The 21038-nt window shown below is 44.6% G+C and overlaps 1 pseudogene; it reads right to left on the reverse strand.

Annotated features, from left to right (window-relative positions):
- The window catches only part of LOC119509848, a 110912-nt pseudogene that overhangs the window by 812 nt on the left and 89062 nt on the right, over window positions 1-21038 (reverse strand).

Genomic DNA, 21038 nt, shown 5'->3' on the forward strand with positions numbered 1-21038 from the left:
CCAAGTTGGGATAGACTGAGGCCTTAGAGGACACTTGCACAGGGGCCTCCTGGGAGCAGTGGATGTTTTTTTGCATTACTTGTCCTCACATGGGTGCCATGGAGTTGTGTAGCATAATCAGAAATGAAAGGGAACTACTTCTTTAGGTTGAATGGAATGACACATTTTTTTTAAAGAGTTTTTAGAATCTTGTATTATAAGATTAAAAGATCAAGATACCTGGGCAGTAATGGTACCACTTCCTTGCTATTCCTGTAAGTTGCTTTTTATTCTAGTTCCCAAGGCTCTGTGATAAGTGTTCAATACATTCGGCATTTTTTCCATTCTTATTCAAACTATAGCAAATATATCAGGGGAAAATTAAGTAAAAGCCTGTGGCTTTTATTTTATTTTAATCCATGTCACATGAGTAAAGCTGAGTATATGCATGTGAAATTGTCTTTAAATGATTTAATTTATGGTGTTAAAAAATAAATCGTAATCACTGTTCCATACTTTGCTGACCATCTTCTAGAGTAACCTTAGCCTCCATTTAAACTCTGCTTTCTTTTCCAAGTTTTGAATGATTGAGAATTGGTTTTGGTAAGGTCATAGATGATGTGATGCCGGTCAAAGGATATTGTTGCCTTAAGGTAGGTAAATAGCTAGTCAGTCAACAATATTTATTACAAATGGTCTCCAAATAGAATCTTGAGTTGTTCTTATTCATGAGTCATTGCATCACCTCTGTGAGGACAGAAGTTTTGTTGGCAAACTTTTGGATTTCTCAGTGCATACTGTATGGACACAGAGTATGCCCTATGGCATTCCACAGTAAAACCGTACTAAGCTCCAGTGTCTGCGCCAGAGCTGTCCTTGATTCTGGAAATGTAAAGATGACAAAGATTTTTTTTTTTGATAATGAGGTCTGTTGCTGCGGCTGCTTTTTTATTTTAAAGCAGTTTTATTGAGATATATTCTCATACCATACAGTCAGTTGTTCATAGTGCCATCATATAGTTGTGCATTCATCACCACAATCAGCCCTTGAACATATTCATTATTCCAAACAAAAAAATAAAAATAAAAGTAAAGAAGAACACCCCAAACATCCCATCCCCCCCATCCCCTCCTGTTATTCATTTACTTTTTGTCCCCATTTTTCTACTTATCTGTCCACACACTGGATAAAGAGAATGTGAGCCACAAGGTTTTCACAATCACATCGTCATACCATATAAACTATATAGTAAGTATATGATCATCTTCAAGAATCAATTCTACTGGATTGCAGTTCAACCATTTCAGGTATTTCCTTCTAGCTATTCTAATACACTAAAGACTAAAAAGGGATGTATATATAATACATAAGAATAACCTCCAGAATGACCTCTAGACTCCATTTGAAATTTCCCAGCTACTGAAACTTTATTTTGTTTCATTTCTCTTCCCCCTTTTGTCAAGAAGTCTTTCTCAATCCCATGATGCTGGGTCCAGGCTTATCCCTGGGAGTCATGTACCCCATTGTCAGGAAGATTTACACCCCTGAGAGTCATGTCCCATGTAGGGGGGAGGGCAGTGTGTTTACTTGCTGAGGTGGTTTAGAGAGAGAGGCCACATCTGAGCAACAAAAGAGGTTCTCTGGGGGTGAGTCTTAGGCACAATTATAAGTAGGCTTAGTAATATTTCCACATTTTCCCCCAGTCTCTCAAGGGGGCTTTAACAGCCTCATATTTGCTTCTGAGAGTAGGTGAAATGTGAGTAACTTTCCATATATTTTAAGTATATTTGTGATTGTGATATCTTTACTGAAAACCCTGTGAGGACATTAATGGATCCTACTCAGCTCTCCATCTCTGGAAGTGCTTGGTCTTCAGAGGCTCTTAATAAATATGTATTATTAAAAGAACTGTCTTGTGACGATAGAGCACACATACATGAAAAAGTTAAAAAAAACACTATGAGAATTATATAAAAATTAAATATAACAGTAAATAAATTATTCCAAATATTTATTTGTTTTTTTTTCAGTTATTTCCTTATTGCAAAATACAACATATATCCAAAAAGATACTATCTTTCAAAGTATGATTTAGCCAATAGTTATATAGGAAATTTCCAATGTTGTTATGAGTTACAGTACCATAGTTTCAGGTATTTCCTTATTGTGAAACATAACATATATACACAAAGGTGATAGCTTTCAAATTACAATTTGACAAGTAGCTATAGAACAAATTTCAAAGGATGTTATGGGTTAGAGTTCTACCATTTCATTTCTCTCCTTCTAGCTATTCTAATACCCAAGCAACTAAGAAAAAGAAAATTATATAGAGATTCAGTATTCATAATCCTTGGTTAAATTCCATCTTGTCTGTTGCTACCCTGAATGTTTATTGAATTGAATTGTTGAGAGCTATATAAATTGAATGTTGAATCTATTTCCTAATATATCTTCTAGGCGTACATTAAGAATCAAACATAAGCCTAGAAGAGATCTTAGACTATGTATGAAGAATTATGCAGACATATGGGAATGCAAAATACGTGTTGTGAGAGGGGTCAAGGATGCAAACTGCTCTTTCTTCAGGCAGATTGGAAATGTTTAACTTACCGTTTGGGAAGTGAGCACCTACCCCCTGCCAAATGGTTAAAGAGGGACAGGGTGGGGTAGATTTTAGTGATGGACATAAATTAAGGAGTCAATATCTGGTCTGCAAAAGGTACTTGCTTTAAATTCAGTCATGTTCATAAGACAGCTTACATGGATTGACAGATTTTGAAAAGGATCTGCTCCTGACATTAAAAACTATGACCTCTCTCTGGATATCAGAAGACTATTCCCACCTTGCCTCATCCTGTCACTTAAAATTGATTTATTTTGCTTTCCGATTTCTCCCTTAGAGTTTCTGGTAGTTTTGATGTTGTTTAAGTTGTTCTTTTAGAATTGCTTTTTAAAGTAGTAAATAAAGATCCTTTGTGGAACAGAGTATCTATGGGGTAGTTGCTTTGCTGGGTAATGTGGTACATAAACCATCCCACCACCTGACTTCTCTCCCTATAAAAACTTCACTGTAGGCTCCATTGCTCATTAATGCTTTTAAGGTATCTTGTTTTATTTCCAAATAGACATTGACACGGGCAACTGTTGACTCCAATGTAGATTTTATGGTCAGCATAAAGTATAATGTAGTGAGTGGTAGGTGATGAAACAAAGAGAAGTGGGAACAAAGAAAAAATAATCTTACTTGTGGTAATCTTAATTCATTTTGTTTTACTGTCAATATTTCCTATTTTATAGGTGGGAGAAAAACAACAACAACAGAATCTAGGGACTTATGTCCTTGACTAGGGCTAGACTGTATCAGTACCAGATACACATCTCTTGGCTCCAAATCCAGTGTGCTATCTATGGGCCAGACCAAGTTCTTTCCAAGTCTTTCCTCTGTCTGTCTCATCCACAGTCCTTTTCTTTTATTTTAGAAGAAATCTCTGAGCACTGACATCCACTGCTATCTGTAGGGAGTGTCTGCACAGTCTTGTGAGCCTGAGCTTCTAGAGAGCAGAACAATGGTGCAGAGCCATTACAGCATTTTACTGGACTGACCTCAACGTATCACCACTCTGTGGTCCCCAAAGCCGGAGACCTTGGTTTCTTTCATGAGCATGTACTTGATTTGGAGACCGTTAGCCTTTATGAAACTCTTATCATTTTTGCTACTTACTTAAAGCTTTACAGGAAAACGAACAAACATGGTCACATTTCCTTTGCTGTGCAAATCGGTGGCCAGAGCCAATGATTATTTAAGTGTTTTTCTAGATCATCCAGTAATTTTCTGGACATATTAAAATGGTGAGACATTGTGTCTAATCTGTTTTAGAGTCATCTCCTTCTTGGTTGCTTGCAGGTGACTTATTCCCACTGTCCTCTGCCTCTCCTAATGACAATCTATTCATGCCTGTAAAAAGTATGCAAATTGTAGGTGCTGGCTTTGCATGGTTTCCAAGGACTGCAAATGCAGCTAGAAATCAGGTCTACCAGATATCCAGGGCCCAAAATGCCACAAGTCAAAAGAACTGGGTGATGCCTTTACAAACTGCAAGTTTTATATATTTGCTTCCTAGCTCTATGTCCAAATTTAAAAATCTACAGTTATTTTATATTTGCACAGTTGTGTCAAAATCTATATTTACAGTTTTTTTCCAGACATCATTCTCTCTAGATTGAATTATGAGAACTTTGGTTTCTCAGATCTCTTAAATCAGGTTTCCTATAAACAGAATTAAGCAAGGTTTCTTATGTAAGTGATAAAGGAGTACTCTCAGGTGAAATCAGTAAAAGAGTTAGAATGTAGGAAAATGCAGAGAAAGAAGCTGGGAAAAGTTGTTTCAGGAGCAGTCCAGCCTCAGTCTGATCCAATGGGGACTTCTGAAGTTTAAGTTGTACCTCTGTGTTTGTCTCACCCAGAGGCAAGTGGGCTAGGCTGTGATAGTCTCTCATTAGTCAGTTTTTACCTCCTAGTCATGATGATGATGATGATGATGATGATGATGATGATGATGATGATGATGATGGAGGAGAAGTGACTCCCTCTGGAAGATTTCATACTTCAATAGTAATGAGGCAGAGGTAGTAGAGACTTGGAAAGTGCTCTTTTGAAAGACCATCTTCTCCAGGAGTCTTCCCTACCACAAATATGAGTCAATATTTCCTTTCTCTTGCCCATGCCCACCATCATTCAGAATACTTTGCAGAATCATTTGCATTAGTGCTTCTCATAAATCCAAGTGGATTTTTTTTTTTATTTGGGTGAATCTGCATAAAGTTGAAGAAGAGCCATGGAATCAGAAAGATCTGTATCTAATCTGAGATACACAATTTATGACCAGTTTGGTAACTTTAAGAAATTTACTTAACCTTTCTAGGATTCAGTTTTCTCAACTGTAAAATGGGGATAATAAGACCTATGGTAGAGATTTTGTGAGGATTATATTGAGGTACTATGTGCAAAGTGCTCAACACTAGTCTGTACTGACTCTATGGAGTAAGCATCTTTCTGTTTTTTTTTTTTTATTTATCTCCTGCTGTTTTCTCTTTCATTTGCCTTGCATGATAGCATTGCACATGGGACTCCCATTCATGAGTATCCATTTTATAGGAGGAAATGAAGAACATCACTTCTTGACTTTCCAATTTCTAGTAGATATTTATATTATCATGTCCAAATTTTCCACTAAACTAGAGTAGTCCATTCCTCTCTAAACCTTTGAGATTGGTATTTCATGTATGCTTAGAAAGTTAGAGGCAGAAGAGTACTTGGAGTGGGCTCGTTTAGTACTTCATTTTGTAGAGGAAGAAATTGTGACTTTAAAATGTGAGATGATTTGTTTATGGTCATTTGAGTAGTAGAGCAAAGATTTGAATCTATTGCAATCCATCATCCACTTGTTATCCTATGTGATAACTGAAATGAAAGACATCATGATTGTTTTCCTGAGTTGTCTTCCTGCTAACTTATCAGTTAAAAAAATGAGAAAAAGATCTGATTTTTCTTTCTGACTTTATCTTGGTCTCAGATTATGCGCCTAAATTTTGAATCAATGGAGAGCAGAACAGGTCAGATTATGGATGTATTTCTAATAACAGCAAAAACTGAAGAGTTCCATGGGGCCCAACATCCTTAATAAGCAATTATCTTTGAAGAGTCCACCTAGGTTCCAATAAGAAAACACAAACAGAATCATGCATCCAGGAACACATAGAAGGACACCAACAACATGACCCAGAAACAAGGCCAATCAAAGAACAAAGCTTTGCCAGTATCTGGTGTGTGTTCAAACAGGGGAAAGAAAAAGGAAAGAAATTTCCACTATTGTAGTTGAATCCAAGAGACATTCTGTGGTTTCTTTGATGTTCCACTAAAGGGCATATGCAATAAGCAGCCAGGCCTGAAACTTTATGGTTGTTCAGTTGGAATTCAAAATTAGGACCAAATGATATTAGGAAAGATTGGTAGGATGGGCCTGGTGATTTCTGTGTGTGATTTGGATTTTGAGCAAGACTGCAAACAAAAGACATCTGCAACAGTCATACACTAGAGGCCAAGATGGCCAAGGGACTTACAGTGGATGGCTCTCAGATTCCTTGATCTAACTGCTGAGACAAGGCATTGCCACACTAAGATATGGACCTTCAGAAGCATCAGAACTGTTACTGGACCAAGATAGTGGATTCTTTGCCTGATACACTCAAATAACTAATTCCTAAGACACTGGGGTTTCAAAGAGAGAAAGAGTTTATTGCTAGGTGCAAACCAGGAGAGCAGATGGCCTATTGGCTCAAAAATCTGTCTTTCTAAGCTGCAGTAATTCTGAATATTTTATCATATTAAAAGATGGGCAGGTTTTAGGATAATTAGCACAAAATGGCTCCAGATGATGTATTTAGAGGTGATCTAATTATTGAGCATGCATAGATTGAATACATGCTTAGTCACAGAACATAAATAAGAAAATGGCAGCCTTAATATGATGAAGGGCGTGATTTTAGTATTATAATGAGGTATAGGTGACTTATAGGTTAAAGTCTAAGCTACTGTGCATATCAGATGGGCCCATTTTGGTTAGATCCAGGTTCAGTTATCAAGATAATTTTGGACTTGGGGTGGGTTAGTTCTGGGCTTAATGATCATAAGACTCTAAAGTTGAAAAATCAGATAAAATGTGTGCGAGTGAAGGTTAGTCACAAGGTTTTTACAGTCACAAGGGTACAAGATAAAGGCCATACAATCATCAAAGATCAAGGCAGCTGGATTTTAGTTCAGAGATTTCAGTTATTTCCCTCTGTCTACTCTAATATACCAGAAAGTAAAAAAGAATCTCTATATAGTGATTCAGTAATCATAATCATCCGTTAAATCCTAACTTGTTGGTTACAAAGCCTCAGTGCTGTGTGAGTGAAACAGGCAGTGAGGGCAGTGGGAGCCAGGGTGAAGGAGGTCCTTACATGGAGATGAGACCCTGCCTGAGCTCTTTCCCTCTTCCTGATCAGCTCTTGGGCCCTTGGATTTTAATTTTGGCAGAGCAGTTTGGACAATTATAGTATCACCTGGTGCTGACCTATTTGGTTCCTACTCAGGGCTTTTAGAAAAATTGTGAACCTGAGCTCCTGCTTCTGTGTTGCCTCCTTGTGTCTTCAAGGTGGGCTTGGGCTGTGTGGGAAACTCTTCATCAGCTCAGCGTTCACGATGATCATGACGGTTATCAAGGTCCTGCATGTTCACTTTCCAGGCCCCCATGGCTCCCTCTCAGGGCCTTAACACTGTCCAGTCCATTTCTCCAAATCTTTATGACCTCTCCCCCAAACTAAATTGCTTATGTGTTACAGTGACATCTGCAAAAACCAGACTCTGTTTACCAGTTCTCTTTACCTTGTCTTTGATACAGCTTCTGAATGTGATTGTTTTTGCCAGTCTAATAATACCACTGAATTTCTTCATTCTTCTAATCCACATTTAACTTGAATTTAAACATCGCAGGTAGCTACCTACTATGTAAGAAAAAGGATACTTTAAGAGACTTAATTTTCTTATGACATATGCTATGATTGTTATCCTTAAGTAGTATTGTAAACATTATTTAACAGTGTACAAACTGCTGTGAAAAACAAAGGTGTGTTCTTAGCGGGTTCAAAATTTACAGTGGAAAAATAATATATTCTAAGAAATCAAGGAAAGCGCAACAGGAAAATTGACAAAATGTCCAGGAAAGGGGTGATTATTTTGTAGGGACGTATGAGTCCTATCATGTCTTTAATAAACCCAGGTACTTATGAGACCCTTGGAGCATTGTTTACTTTTGGAAGGAAACCTTTTTTACTCAGTTTAGGCAGTAGGTGCTAATTTTTCTAATTATTTTGAGCAACAACCCACAGGTCTGGTGGTCACTCTCTTGCCAATCCCAGAGGAGTCATGCCTTGCTACTAATGGGCCTGTGTCTGCCTCTGGGCTGTAATGCACACGGCCATGTATCCAACAGAAAGAGTGAAGGTTCCAGTGTGCAGAAGGCACTGGCAGCCACTGGGGATCCAGTGGTGAGCGGAACACACAAGGTCTCTGTCCTTGTGGCACTTACAGTCCATGGAGTGGACTTGCCTACATGGGTACCCATGTGATTACGTGCTCAGTGACACCTGCTCTGGAGGCACCATCCTGTGGGAGCTCACGACGGGGGACCTGACCTCACCTGGGAGTGGAGGCTGTCAGAGGGGTTTCTCTGAAGATGGGGAAATCCAGCAAGTGAGTGGGAGTTGTTAGGGAAGGAGAATTAGGGAAAAGGGAAGGGAGTTGGGCGTGGGGAGTAGCCAAGGGAATTGCAGCTTTCAGAGGCCCCTCAGGCGTGGAGGAGTGTGCCACATTTTAGAAAGCGGACAAAGGCCAGTGAGCACAGAATACAAGGAAGACTGGCTGGAGATGAGGCTCGAGAGACAAACAAGGGCCAGATCATCAGGTTATGGTCTTGTGGATTGTGTTGAGGATTTTGAATTTTATCCCAAGAATAAAGTAGTCATTGGTGGGGGACTGGGGGTAGGGGGTTAACAGGAGAATGATCGGGTTAGAGCTGTTTGGGGTGGTCTTGAAACTATGGTATTAAATTGTATATAAAATGTATTCGGGCTTAATTCTTCTTAAAGCATATGCATTCAGGCTAATATGAAGAAATAGTGATATGAATGACACTATTATTTTTGGATGTCTTTTTACAATGGATCCCTAAGAGATTCTTTTATCTTTATGGCATTCATCTGGAAACTGCTGTGGACAACTCTGGCAGGTAGAGTGGGAAAGAGTGGTTCTGTTTGACTCTGGAGATTTTAGACTCCCCTTGTGAGCTGCTTCTCTGACTCTTTGTTAACTCACTTCTCAGTGCACTCTTTGGGAACACAAAGTTCCCAAACGGCTAGACATGGGGGCATGAACTTGGGAGATGGAGGCTTGTGGGGATCTGTGGGAAAGAAACAGCTATGCTGCAAATTGGACAAAAGTCAAACTACCTCTCTCACTCCTTCCCCTCATGTCCTCAGGATTGGTGTTCAAGCTTTTTTTGTGCAGGTTAACATGGATAGCTATCCGTGGATTTTTAAATGGAATAAATATCAATTTGAAGTTAAAAACCAAAAAAAAAAAAGGTTGCACAAATTCAGAGAGATTATTGAAATCAATACCTTGAACCACAGAGAGAGGCCATAGTTAGGAACGGAGCTCCCTATTGATTCTGGACAGCCTCTACCTCTTCAGATTAATTCCAAGAAATATCTATCCCTCTCCCTAATTAATACTTTCAGCCCCTATCCCAAATGCATATGCTCAAATATCTTTTTTCTCTTAGTTAGTTTGGCACTGCCTGTCTCCTCTCCCTTCTTCTACCAGCCAACAACCTTACCCCATCCCACCTCGTCTATCGCTAACCACTTCCTTTATTCCTTTTTCCTTTCTTCCTTTCTCTCTCCTCCCCCCACTCCTTCTTCCCTCCTTCCCTCTCCCTTTTCTTTCTATTGATTTATTTATGGAGGTGAAATTGAATAAAATAAATGTATCACAAAATTGTACATAATATCATGTCAAGAAGAAGTTCCCCAAAGTAAGCTCCTTTATATGGTAGAATGAATTCCCAGGAGAAATAATAAAAGGTCAATCACTTGAGTTATTTAAAATTCAACTGGACAAAGTCTCTAAGGGTGTGCTGCCAGGAAGGTCTCAGACTCAGCTTTATGGGAATTCAGAAAATGATCATAAAAGGATTTTTTTTGTCTGTTCTCAGCTCAGTTTTTCCTTAGGCTGAATTCTGTAACTCCTGCTGAAATCAGCTATATTCATAGCAAGATTCACTGCTTTTCTGTGGCCAAATTCATCAAAAACTAGAACAATAGAGGGGTAGGGCATATTAGGGACCCCCTTCTTCAAGAAGCAGCTGGTTGTCATGGGTGAAAAATTGAACTTAATATTGAGGGATCTCATTTTTTCTTCTAGGGCTGCTCCAGATTCTGTGATCAGGAGGGTAAATCTTTCTAATTCTTCGTGATGAAATTTCCCAGTTATACATCATATACATCACTTCCTGAAGTGTCTAAGTATAATTTTTATCCATGATGAGAAAAGCAGTAAAGTTTCCTCCCTACAAAAGTCCTTGTTTGCCTAAAACAAGTATATGGCAGTTTCACTGAGGTTTGTGTATTATTAATATTAGCATTAATATTATTATTAATATGCCAGTCCTGTAGAGCATTGCAGAAATCATTTACCACAAAGTTTGTGAAGTGAACATTGCTACATGGGTGCAGCAGTGTCCTTAGCACCAAGCACTTTAGGGCCCAAGGAAAGGTGTTCCCCTTCCCCATCATGATGTCACCAGGTAAAATATCCCCGATCCTTCTGAACTTAGATTAAAATCCACAAACCAACAGAACCTCCTACCCAGAATGCATACTTTTTGAATTTCTTTTACAACTCTCCTCTCATTTGGTTGTTCATTTGTTTATTTTGATGTCCATTTTACAGAAGAAGGGTCTGGAGCTTTAAATAGGGGGAGTTATTTGCTCAGTGCCAGAATTAGCAAGTGCAAGAGCTGGAACAAAATCCCAGGTCTGTCTCCAAATCCACACAGCCTCTCCTAGTACCAGGCCCTCCTCAGGGCTTTCTGGGGCCACAGATAAGAACAAGCAGGTGATGAGCTTTGTATGCAGAATGCCCCTCAATCTCTGTTTTTGCCCAGCCAAGTAACCACACACAATGTGAGTGCCGAAGGTGGCTTGTCCACAGAGGAGTTTTCATTCACAGGGAGACAAGTGCAAACACCTCTGGGCTGAATGGTTTAACCCTTCACCCAGTCACCTGAGAATTGGATCCATTCTTCCTGCTCCCTTTGCAGAACTATCTTCCCCTAGTCTTCTTACCCAACCCATCCACCCTTCCAGGCTGGGGCACCTAAAAGTATTTCTCGGGGCTTTGAGAAAACAGTTTGTTCTAGTAGCAACGACTTACCATCAATTACGTTTAAGGGAAGATCAAGCAACCTGCACACTCACTTTATTGTAGGAAGGGGCCTGCTGTCTTCTTCAGATGACTGGATCCCTTGGCTTATTGAAAGGAATCATCCTGAGCATAAGGATGACAAGGAGTAAAATAAGTAAACTGATACATGTAAAGTCAATTCTCTGAGTATTGTGAATGTAGCACAGGAGAAAAGGGTGCCTCAATAAAGAATTCAGTATGACCTTCACTCAATTGCCTTTCAAAGACATGTGTCACTTCTGAAATTGACCTGGCAGGCATGACTCTCTCTTTGCCACCTGTCAAAGTTGTCTGTAGCCTCTGTGTTCCTGAATTAATGTGTGACATCTCCTCAGGCACATATCGGTTCCTGTTTTGTTGGCTTCCTCTTTCTGAGTTGCGGGTCCATGTTAACACAGCAGCAGTTCAGAAAAAAATAAATAAGTAAAAAGAAATGATGCTTCTTTCATTGTTTGTCTTCTGGTCTGCCTGCTTTCAGGGATCCCTGAGAAATGGGCTGACTTTCTAGAAATTGGCTTCTTCTGCAGCCAGACCAACATATCTGGAAACCCAGATGCCAGGGCCGATGTGCTAGTCTCTCTGGAAAGAGCTAGGAAATGGTGTTTAGAACATGCACAGCTAGGCTGGACCTACTTTAGTTGTGGTAGTGGTAGTAGGTAAATGAAAATAACAACAACAATACCAACCACAATACTAATAATGAAGCACTTTTTATTGCTAAGCACTCTAATAAGCATGATACCACAGGATCTCAGTTAAAACTCCTATCAAGCCCATCAGGAAGGTACTAACAAGAAAACGAGGCTTAGATCTCATTGACTTAAGGATCTCATGACCTGTTCGGCTATTCACGACGTGCTTCATGACCAGATAAATGGGAAATCAATGAACTGTTCATCCAGTGCCCAGTGCCAGTGGTGGTTGCATGCCAGTTCCCCACCTCCTCCACATTCCAGGCTCTGGCTGCCTTGTGGCTAATTCTTATCATATCCCTGTTTTCTTTTCCAGGTGCAGATAGGGAAAGCCAGAAACATAACCCAGTGCTGTTTGTCGTCTTCTGAATATCAAATTGTTCTCATTGTCTTCCTTGTCTGTAGGTTTGGTATCTTGCTGGTTGGAAGCAGAGTGAATAGCAGCAACAGGGCTTAGAATCAGGTAACCTTGACTCTGGTCTTCCAGCTTGCTGTGTGTTGCCCTGGAGATCAGTTACTTCATCTTAAACACAAGCAATTTAATTTGAAGATCACTAAAGTCCCTGTGTACTACAGATTTCCTAATATCACACGGATTTTAGTCATTTATTTATTTAATTATTTATTTATTTTTTATTGAGATTGTTCAGATACCACACAACTATCCAAAGTTCCAAAGTGTACAAGCAGTTGCCCATGGCGCCACCATACAGCTGTACATTCATCAATACACTTACTTTTTTTTCAATTTTTAGAACATTTTCACTACTCCAGAAAAGAAACAAAGACAAAAAAAAGGAAACTCATATCCTCCCATACCCCTAACCATGCCCCCCTCCATTATTGACTCGTAGTATTGGTATAGTACATTTGTTACTGTTGATGAAAGAATGTTAAAATACTGCTGACTGTAGTGTATAGTTTGTAATAGGTATATATTTTTTCCCTATATGCCTCTCTATTATTAACCTCTAGTTATAGTGACATACATTTGTTCTAGTTCGTGAGAGAGATTTCTAGTATTTGTATGGTTAATCACGGTCAGTCATTTATTTTTTAAATAAAAGGTCCACTAGGAAGAACTTGGTGTTGGATAGTCTCTGATTCTCTTAGACGGGTGAGGCCTGCTTTTAATGCCACAGTGTCACATGAAAGCTAACTTCATTAGTCTTGTTTTACTATATCATGAATTGACTTGAGTGAGTAAAACCAATGACTCTTAAGTTTTATGGAATTGTGGAAAATCATAGGTTTTTGTGTCTAAAGAACAGGGGAGCAAATCTAGATTTCGCCATGTGTCAACTGTGTCACAGTATAATTTTTAGAAAAGCTAAAATCATGACTGTAATACAAACATATAGAGAGGATGTATCAAAGATTACTTAACTTACTAATGAGAATATTAGCAGGAGGGTAAATCTGGTTCAAAGAGCATTCACAAAGAAACATTTTATAGTCTATCAGAAAAAGCATGCTGAAATATGTTGGCTAAGTTAGAGCAATAAAACCATAACATTTGGGGTCATCTTTTCTCCTGGACAAAAATCACTTACATTCCTACCAGATAAACATCTACAAGTTAACATGCAACTCAGTATCTGAGCCTTAAACAGTAGGAAATAGCAAGATGAACAAAGGTACATTTATTAGAGAGTTAAATAATGCTTCAGTGGGCCTGTTAGAAGATGCTTCAATATTAAAAGGACACAGCTATTCTTTTGCCTTTTTTCTTGTTTTGGAGAAATTTTCTTTCCAGCTTAATGACCCTGTTAAGTGACATTATCCCTCTGTACCTAGGATTCAGCATCCATCAGAAGGTTTAATAATACCCATTTTACAGAGTCTCTGTGAAGCTCAGATGAGATAATATGTAATACTGAATATGTAATACCAAAACCTAGTATGCTTTGCTCCTTTCCTTTGAGTTTCGAAAATAGCCATGTCAAAAGGCCAGTAATGATCAGATTTCCATGTAATATCCCTGTCATCCAACTTATGCTAAATGGTTCTTCTATTCCTCTGCCTCAGATGTCAAACATACAAAAAGAGAGGAAAGTACTAATGGAATACCCTCTCCTCACCCATACATTATTATCAAACGATAAGTTGTCCTTGTGGTTGTGTGTGTTTGTGTGTGGGGGGGAGGGTCAGGATAGAATCCAAACTTTGGATAAGTATTGATAAGTATTTTCATATACTCATTATTATTTATAGTAATTTAAATATCTTTATGGCAAGGATCTATATCTCATACATATTGCCAGGTGATGCTCCATTAAGTATTGGTATCCTAATTAGGTTACATTTGGGCACATACTGATTTTCATCCTTATTAAATACACAGACCTCATTTTACAGGTGAACCAAAATAATCTCACAGTCCCCTGACTGCTAAGTATCATAGCATTTAAGTGTTATTTAATCTTGTAAATCTCAGGGTCTGCAACCTCAGTGCCTGAGATGAGAGTGACTTGAACTTCCCATAATGGACCACGGTGACCCTAGTTCATGATGAGAGCGATTTTCCCACAGTCCTCCCTGCCCCAGTCCTGAGCACACTCAACAATTGGGTGGTCACCCTGAGGTCATGGGACCAAGACTGACCATGAAGTCCTTCAAGGGTCCTTTCCTCACTGTCACTTTTAGTTTGAGTTTCTTCAAATCACATATTTAATGGTTCTAAACAATGGGACCCAATGTAGAACTTCCTGTGGTGATGGAAATATTGTATATCCGTCCTGTCCAATACAGGAGCCTCTGACCATTCAGCAGTTGAAATGTGGCTAGTGTGACTGAGGAAATGAACTTGCGGGACACTGTTATCGAGTTCCGACTTGGCGGGCCTGGGCCAGGGGAACTGATCAGCCCCTAGGAAAGGTAGTGGGGCACGGGTGGTAGCGCCCTCCACGGCCCCCCGGGCCTGAGAAAGTGGAGCGGAATGCAGGCCCCATTTCCTCACCCCAAAGTACAACCGTTGGGGAGGGCTTGCCGGAGAAACCCCCCCCCCCCCCGCCCCGTGCGTTACCCACACCCTCCACCCTCTTCGTTACCGGAGCAACTCCCGCCGCTTTTCAATCAACCTCCGCGCCCTCTCAGAACCAATCCAAGCCTTTAACCCCTACAGCTACCCCGCCCTCTAAACCGCCCGATATAAGCTTGTACTCTCCCCTAATAAACTCTCTTGGCTTCTTCACCCTCAAAGAAACGTGTCCCGCCTGTTCCTTCTCGCCGCCCTCCACACCTTGCACGCCACCGCCGGGGACCGGGCCCAGTCCCCCGCCTCGCCCTCGCCTCCGGGAAAGAGCCCCCGCCGCCGGTACCCTCCGAGCAATCCTGAGAGCCTAGGATTTAGCAACTGGCCGCCACCCCCTCCCAGACGAGTCAACAGCGACCGCAACTGGCGCCCAACGTGGGGCAGGTCCTCTCCACGCAGCGGTCCAGTAAAACCACCCGCTCGCCCGGACGCCTCTCCAACTCCCCTTCTCCTCGCTGCAAGGTAAGGGCCGCCTCTCCCTCGCCGCCCCGCGGAGCCGCCTCTCCCTCGCCGCTCCACGTCCGGAGCCGCCTCTCCCACGCCGCTCCGCACCCGGGCCGCTCTTCCTTTCCCGCATTAACCTGGCTTTTGCCCCCGACTATCTCTCGTCTTCTCTTCCTATGTCCCCCCATTCCTCCTAACACTCTTCCTCCAGTAGCTTTCCCTCTTCCCCTCCATTACTTTGCTGTGGTCCTTTGTGTCTTTGTTTCTTTGTTTGGCGCCGTGTGCCTCTTTACAACCGCCCCCCCCCAAACTGCTCTCGCTACCAGAGGGTCCTGCTTTCTATTCTCGCCGTCTCCTTCGGCCTCGCGGCCACGGTTTACCTCATTTTCTTTACTCAATAATCAACCCCCCCTTTTTTTTCTCCCTCCGCTATGGGTAATCGTCTATCTGCACGCCAAGCACCTCAAGTTCGCGCTCTAGCGGGTCTCCTAGACACACATCGCTGTAAGGTGTCTGTCCGGCAGCTGCAAGTATATTGGGACCTCCTGCTGCCCTTTAACCCATGGCTCACCACTTGCCATCTTTGGGACCCTGTCACTTATAATCGCCTTATTGATCGGGTCACCAACGCCATGGAACATGAGAGCAAGCGCTTCCCTCCTGGCTTGCTCCCCACCTTAATAACCGTCCGCTCCTGCCTTCAAGGCTCCCTCCCCCCTGATCGAGGCCCCATTAAATCCAAGGAGGCCCTATCAACCCAGTCAACAGATTCAGACAGCGATACTAATGTGGACCACGATTCGGACACAGAATCCTTAGTCGAGCAGATTAACAACGCGCTCGAAGTCGCCCCCCAAAAACAAGGCAATACTAAGCCTCTCCAAAATGGCGAACCTCCTCCTTCTTCTTCCACTGAGGGGAGGAAGTGCTCTAGTAATGACGTCAGCCCTAAGCCGGGCCGGAAACCGCATGCGCTTTACCCCGCCCTTTCACAGGGCGGAGTTAGTCCGCCATCTTATGCCTTAGGCCCCGCCCTTTCACAGGACGGGGCTAGTCCGCCATCTTATGCCTTAGCCACTCCCACCGTGCCGCCATCTTGCGACGTTTTGCCTTGTTTTTTGGGGGGCGACTTCGAGCGCGTTGTTAATCTGCTCGACTAAGGTTTCTGTGTCCGAATCGTGGTCCACATTAGTATCGCTGTCTGAATCTGTTGACTGGGTTGATAGGGCCTCCTTGGATTTAATGGGGCCTCGATCAGGGGGGAGGGAGCCTTGAAGGCAGGAGCGGACGGTTATTAAGGTGGGGAGCAAGCCAGGAGGGAAGCGCTTGTTCACATGTGCCATGGCGTTGGTGACCCAATCAATAAGGCGATTATAAGTGACAGGGTCCCAAAGATGGCAAGTGGTGAGCCATGGGTTAAAGGGCAGCAGGAGGTCCCAATATACTTGCAGCTGCCGGACAGACACCTTACAGCGATGTGTGTCTAGGAGACCCGCTAGAGCGCGAACTTGAGGTGCTTGGCGTGCAGATAGACGATTACCCATAGCGGAGGGAGAAAAAAAAGGGGGGGTTGATTATTGAGTAAAGAAAATGAGGTAAACCGTGGCCACGAGGCCGAAGGAGACGGCGAGAATAGAAAGCAGGACCCTCTGGTAGCGAGAGCAGTTTGGGGGGGGGCGGTTGTAAAGAGGCACACGGCGCCAAACAAAGAAACAAATACACAAAGGACCACAGCAAAGTAATGGAGGGGAAGAGGGAAAGCTACTGGAGGAAGAGTGTTAGGAGGAATGGGGGGACATAGGAAGAGAAGACGAGAGATAGTCGGGGGCAAAAGCCAGGTTAATGCGGGAAAGGAAGAGCGGCCCGGGCGCGGAGCGGCGTGGGAGAGGCGGCTCCGGACGTGGAGCGGCGAGGGAGAGGCGGCTCCGCGGGGCGGCGAGGGAGAGGCGGCCCTTATCTTGCAGGCGAGGAGAAGGGGAGTTGGAGAGGCGTCCGGGCGAGCGGGTGGTTTTACTGGACCGCTGCGTGGAGAGGACCTGCCCCACGTTGGGCGCCAGTTGCGGTCGCTGTTGACTCGTCTGGGAGGGGGTGGCGGCCGGTTGCTAAATCCTAGGCTCTCAGGATTGCTCGGAGGGTACCGGCGGCCGGGGCTCTTTCCCGGAGGCGAGGGCGAGGCGGGGGACTGGGCCTGGTCCCCGGCGGTGGCGTGCAAGGTGTGGAGGGCGGCGAGAAGGAACAGGCGGGACACGTTTCTTTGAGGGTGAAGAAGCCAAGAGAGTTTATTAGGGGAGAGTACAAGCTTATATCAGGCGGTTTAGAGGGCGGGGTAGCTGTAGGGGTTAAAGGCTTGGATTGGTTCTGAGAGGGCGCGGAGGTTGATTGAAAAGCGGCGGGAGTTGCTCCGGTAACGAAGAGGGTGGAGGGTGCGGGTAAGGCACGGGGCGGGGGGGTTTTCTCCGGCAAGCCCTCCCCAACGGTTGTACTTTGGGGTGAGGAAATGGGGCCTGCATTCGGCTCCACTTTCTCAGGCCCGGGGGGCCATGGAGGGCGCTACCACCCGTGCCCCACTACCTTTCCTAGGGGCTGATCAGTTCCCCTGGCCCAGGCCCGCCAAGTCGGAACTCGATAACAGTGTCCCGCATTTCCCCCTTCTTTTCTAATTAGAGGAAGAAGCTTACCGGAGAGATCCGCCAAGGGATGAGGGAAAGGGGAGGTGGGGGAAGGGATAGGGGTAGATGGTAGTTAGAGAGGCTGGAGCTCGATGTTGGTGTGGCGCCCGGGCGTTCGAGAGGGGCCTCACTGCTTGCGGGATGGACGAGGGTGGCGACGCTGCGGAGGGTCAGCTTCTTCAGCGGAGGCAAGTTGTTGATACTGGACTTGCACAAATGATGAAAAGACAGCATTGGCTTGGTTCTTAGCAAGCTGGACGATTCTGCGGATAATGCAGGGCCCTAGGGTGAGAGCTAGAATAATCATTAGTAGGGGGCCGATGAGAGGGAGGAGGTATGGGAGGAGGGGGGTAAAGATGTGGGACCAATAGTTGGTGGCTTCATGGTTTCTTTTGTGTTGCTCTAGTCCCTCTCGGACCTTCTTTAGGCTGTCTTTGGCGAGACCTGTGGAATTGGCATATACACAGCACTCTTCTCCTAGGGCGGCGCAAAGGCCTCCTTCTTTGAGGAGGAGAAGGTCGAGACCTCGGCGGTTTTGGAGCACGACTTCAGAGAGGGAATTGACAGAATTTTTAAGATGGGAAATAGCGTCTTGTAGGTGACGAATGTCCTCGTCAACAGCCGCCCGGAGGTGAGTTAGGGCGGAGCCTTGACTGGCTAATGCAGCGATTCCGGTGCCAGCGCCTGCAAGACCTAGGAGGGAGGCAATTGTGAGGGCGGTGATGGGCTCTCGCTTTTGCAGTGGGGCAGGAGCTGCAGTTCTTTCCAGACGGAGGAAGAAGTCTTCCTCGCTGTGGTATAGGACCCTAGGGATAAGGACAATTAGGAGGCAAGTTTCATGAGCTGTATTGAGGGTTTGCACATTAAGGCAGGGGGTAAGTCCTGTAGAGGAGCAGAGCCATTGGGAGGAGTTGTGGGGAATAAGAAACTTGGCAGAGCTGCTGGGAGATGAGTAGTTGGCACAAGCTGTGAGGTTGGGAGAGTTACTTGAGCGAGGGCGGATGCACTGTCCTGTAAAGGAGACTGAATGAAAGGTTAGGGGGACGGCAGAGGTATTCCAATTGCATTCCGAGGGGCTATTCTCTGTATTTTCTGAAAAGGAAAGGTTGGAGGCGACGGGCTCATACAGGGAGGAGAAGGTGCAGAGGCAAAGCCAGCAGGAGGAGGTAAGATTGGGGTTGGAGGAATTCACTGAGGTGAAGGCTGCTTGGATAAGGCCGAGGAGGGGAGAGGAGTAATGAGAGGGGGGCAGAAAAGGTTGGGGTGGTGGGGTTGGTGATGCGCTGTTTGTAGCTGAGGTGCGGTTTCCGGATGCGCTGCTTGTACTTGAGGTGCGGCTGGAGGGCTGTGGATTAAGGGGGTTAAGGACTTGGTTGGGACCTATGCCAGAGGGTGTTTTTAATGCAGTATTTTGGCATGGTTGGCTTACAGCCTCCTTTTTTATGAGAATAAGTGATCCTTGGTCGGCTCCTTTCTCATAGATTCTGAAGCCCCAAGTTCGACCGAGTAACCAGGAGGGATCAGTGGGGAGCTGCACTGTAAGATTAAGATGTGTGCAGGATCCCTCGCTTTCTTGGCCGAGCCAGTTAACTGTAGGGAGTTTGCACCCTGTAGGGGCCCACTTTAAGGTAAGGTATTGATCAGGAACAGGAGGCTTCCAATTAGTGGCTAATGTTTTACACCCCCAGTATGCACAGTAGTACTCGTTGGGGGGATTGCAGTACGATTTTCCAGGATTTGAGGATGGGCCCATGTAATATTGGGCCTGGGGATCACTTACCTTTTGAGCGCAGGTTTCTTCGACTCTGGAGACAAAGGTGGCGAAAGGCTCACTCGGCTCCTGGAAGAGCTTGGTGAATTTATTAGGCCGACAGGCAGAGCAGTTGGCAAACGCTCGTAAGGCGATTCCCCGAAGGATAGGCCAAAAGGTGGCAGGTGCATTAATATAAGCAGATGCATTTATAAACGCTCCCGTGCCCAAGTAAGCTTCGGGGTGATGATAGACTCCAGTGGCTGCGTCTTGCTCGCTTTGCTTAGCTGCTTCCGCCTGGAAGTGAGCACGCCAATCAACAAACTGGCCGGGGTTAAGAATGGTACGGGCAAGCGAGGCCCAGTCTTGGGGGAGGCAAAAGTCCATGGCGATATCCTGTAGTAATTGGGAAGCGTATGGGCTACCTAACCCGTCTTCCTTGACGGCCCTGCGAAGCTGCTTGATAGTATCTGAGTCAATGGGATACCAGTCGTACGGTTTCTGCGGTGTGGGGGTAAGGTTAAGAGGAAAGCTGCGAAAAGCACGAGAGAAAGGAGGACGCGCTTGTAGAGGGCCTGGCACGGGAGTGGGGGTAGGGGGAGCGTTGTCCCAAGGGTTGCCTTGAGGTGTAGAAGGCAGCCGGGGGTTGTTAGTCGGCAGGGTGGGAGGAGCGGCGGCAGCTGCCGGTAGCAGCTCCGAGGGGGAGCTCGCCGAAGGGGGAGGCAGAAGTGGGAGGCCCCAAACGTCGCAAGATGGCGGCGCGGTGTGAGTGGCTAAGGCATAAGATGGCGGACTAGCCCCGTCCTGTGAAAGGGCGGGGCCTAAGGCATAAGATGGCGGACTAACTCCGCCCTGTGAAAGGGCGGGGTAAAGCGCATGCGGTTTCCGGCCCGGCTTAGGGCTGACGTCATTACTAGAGCACTTCCTCCCCTCAGTGGAAGAAGAAGGAGGAGGTTCGCCATTTTGGAGAGGCTTAGTATTGCCTTGTTTTTGGGGGGGCGACTTCGAGCGCGTTGTTAATCTGCTCAACTAAGGATTCTGTGTCCGAATCGTGGTCCACATTAGTATCGCTGTCTGAATCTGTTGACTGGGTTGATAGGGCCTCCTTGGATTTAATGGGGCCTCGATCAGGGGGGAGGGAGCCTTGAAGGCAGGAGCGGACGGTTATTAAGGTGGGGAGCAAGCCAGGAGGGAAGCGCTTGCTCTCATGTTCCATGGCGTTGGTGACCCGATCAATAAGGCGATTATAAGTGACAGGGTCCCAAAGATGGCAAGTGGTGAGCCATGGGTTAAAGGGCAGCAGGAGGTCCCAATATACTTGCAGCTGCCGGACAGACACCTTACAGCGATGTGTGTCTAGGAGACCCGCTAGAGCGCGAACTTGAGGTGCTTGGCGTGCAG

Source organism: Choloepus didactylus, chromosome 15 (assembly GCF_015220235.1).
Source record: "Choloepus didactylus isolate mChoDid1 chromosome 15, mChoDid1.pri, whole genome shotgun sequence".
Taxonomy (NCBI): domain Eukaryota; kingdom Metazoa; phylum Chordata; class Mammalia; order Pilosa; family Megalonychidae; genus Choloepus; species Choloepus didactylus.